Genomic DNA, 3,086 nt, shown 5'->3' with positions numbered 1-3,086 from the left:
CCCTAAGCTAATTGACCAACAAAAAAAATACTATTGGATGCATGTCACACTCACAGAGCAAACGGAAATTAATCAGAATGACCTTTTATTTTTAAAAAATAGTTGCGTGACATTTCTATATTTTCAAGCCGATTCAATGATCTAGAAACAGAAAACTTGTCCAGATGACTATATATATAGAGTACGTAGTGCCGTGAGTGTATATATATATATATATATATATATATATATATATATATATATATATATATATATATATATATATATATATATATATATATAAGCAGTGCCTTTCCTCCACATTGGAAGGAAAAAGTAAGAGAACACGATGCTACTCATAATCTCTTCCATCTTTCTCACCCTTTTTTGGCTAATAAAATGGTATTCCAATTCTACAGAAACCAAAAACTCACCTCCAAAATTACCTATAATAGGAAATCTCCATCAACTTGGCCAATTCCCTCACCGCTCATTTCAATCTCTAGCTAAAAAATATGGCCCTTTCATGCGACTCAATTTTGGTCGTGTACCAGTTCTCGTGATCTCTTCGGCTGATGCAGCACATGAGATAATGAAAACACATGATCATGTCTTTGCAAACAGACCCCCCAAAATAAATTACGACATACTTTTATATAATTTCAGAGATGTTTCATCAGCTCCATATGGAGAGTATTGGAGGCAGTTAAGGAGCATATGTGTGTTACATCTTCTTAGTGCTAAAAGCGTTCGATCTTTTCGCACTGTGAGAGAGGAAGAAACGGGTTTAATGATGGAGAAAATAAAGCACTATTCTTCTTCCACTTCCTTACCAGTGAATTTAAGTGAATTAATGGCAACAACTACGAATGATATAGTTTGTAGGGTTGTTTTGGGAAGAAAGTATAGTGGTGAAAATGGGAAGGGATTTTCAAAGTTATTGATGGATTTTACTGAGTTACTTGGTGCTTTTGTTGTTGGGGACTATGTTCCTTGGCTTGATTGGTTTTCCCATCTTTCTGGATATTATGCAAGGGCAAAAAAAGTGGCTAAACAATTTGATGATCTTTTGGAAGGTGTTGTTGAAGATCATATCAATAATCCGAAAGGAGATAGTAACGAGCATGAGGACTTTGTTGAAGTTTTGCTTTGGATCCAAAGAACAGAATCACTTGGCTTTCCTATTGACAAAACGGTCATAAAGGCTCTTTTATTGGTAAGTGTAAAACTAAAATCTCTATCATCCTTTGAAGCTTAATGGACTTTTTTTCGAGAAGTAAAAAATTTATTAAAGGGTCTTTTTGTACATTTATCTAATCATGTTTAATTATAGTATAAGTTTGTTGATATGTAGTATATTTTTTAAAAAATATTATACCAAATTAATACACTTATACATAAGTGTTTTGGTGTAGTACTTTTCTTCCAACTATAACATTCGTTAAAATTATTGTTTTTATTTACAATCTTATCCTGCTTATAATCTTATTTAAATCTTTAATTAAAAAAAATCACTTAAATATTATTATAATATGAGCAATCCCATCACAATAGGAATAATATAAATTAAATCTTTATTTGATCATGGTATATTCCAATAAAAAAATTATAACCAAGTACAATAAAATAAATATTCATTCAAGTATGATAGAAGAAGATGGACATATTAGTATCGTCTTGACGTACACTAATTAGCCGGTTATATCTATCTTTGACGAAAGAAAGGAATCTTTGACCTAAGGGTTAAGCTACTAAAGTCGTCCTTTTAGGTCTACTAACAAAATATTATTTTTTATTAGATATTATAGACAAAAAGCCGCTTATGCAAACGAAAAAAGCTCATATATTAAAACTTGTTTTAAGCCTCACTCACAATTAAAAATTATTGGACTGGCCCTGCGCATCATATTAATATAATGTTTGAGACACCTCTAGGAACTTGTATGATTTTCCATGCTTGCAAATGTTGTATGTCATTAGGCGGTGTTATGTTTTAATTGTAATGATGATAAATTATAATTTGATCATGCTAACTTTATTGATCTTGTATTTGTTTCTATTCAGGACATGTTTATTGCAGGTACAGACACCATATCCACTTTGCTAGAGTGGTCAATGACAGAACTCTTAAGGCATCCAAATACCATGAAGAAATTGAAAGAAGAAGTAAGTAAAGTGGCTAATGGTAGAACACACATAACTGAAGAAGATTTGAGTCACATGAAATACTTAAATGCAGTGGTTAAAGAAACCCTACGTTTACATCCCTCAATTCCATTACTAGTATACCTCGAGAAAGCAGACAAGATATCAAACTAAATGGTTACCACATCAAAGCTGGCACACGAGTTTTCATCAATGCTTGGGCCATTGCAAGAGATCCTACACATTGGGATCAACCTGAAGAGTTCAAGCCTGAGAGATTCTTGAGTAGTTCAATAGATGTTAAAGGAAAAGATTTCCAAGTGATTCCATTTGGAGCTGGTAGAAGGGGTTGTCCTGGGGCAGTGTATGCTACGGCTGTCAATGATCTTGTGTTAGCCAACCTAGTACATCAATTTAACTGGGAATTACCTGGTGGTGCTGAAGGATTGGACATGTCTGAATCTTTTGGATTCACAGTTCATAGAAAGATTCCTCTTATGGCAATTGCAACCCCTAACAAGAACTAAATGAGGGAGTAGGGGATAATAATGGAACTGTTTTGTTATACTAATAGTGGCAGATATAAGTAAAATAAGTTGTTGTAGTAATAAATAATAATGATAAAAATTAGTAAAATAAGTTGGTGTACCAATAATGAGACTTTTTTTTGTTACTTTTGTATTCATGTGTCTTTTTTGAGGAACCTAACTAGTAAAATACCAGATTGGAACGTTTTTGCTAGGTTGACTTTATTTAGCAGAGATGCAAATTTCTTTTTTCCATTGACTTTGATTATAAATTTTATTTAGGATGTTTTAACTAAATAATATTTTAGTAAATATAAGGAATTTCTTAACATGCACGTAAAACAAGAAAATCAAGTTTGTTTATTAACTAGTTAACATTTTATTGTTACAAACTTAAATCACGTTTTAAGAAAAGAAGAAACAACAACAGCAACC

The 3,086-nt window shown here is 32.0% G+C and overlaps 1 pseudogene across 1 annotated transcript; it reads left to right on the top strand.

The window, feature by feature from the left end:
• Window positions 1-299: 299 nt before the first annotated feature.
• Window positions 300-2,875, top strand: LOC146901652 (cytochrome P450 736A117-like; annotated as a pseudogene). Its single transcript, XR_015023760.1, has 2 exons — window positions 300-1,195; window positions 2,044-2,875. The product of XR_015023760.1 is annotated as a cytochrome P450 736A117-like (transcript).
• Window positions 2,876-3,086: the final 211 nt, after the last annotated feature.

This window comes from Medicago sativa, chromosome 8, assembly GCF_051527215.1.
Source record: "Medicago sativa cultivar Bolivia chromosome 8, Bolivia_mono, whole genome shotgun sequence".
Classification (NCBI taxonomy): domain Eukaryota; kingdom Viridiplantae; phylum Streptophyta; class Magnoliopsida; order Fabales; family Fabaceae; genus Medicago; species Medicago sativa.
Note: the sequence above shows the minus strand (reverse complement) of the source record. Positions and strands in the feature narration are given on the sequence as shown.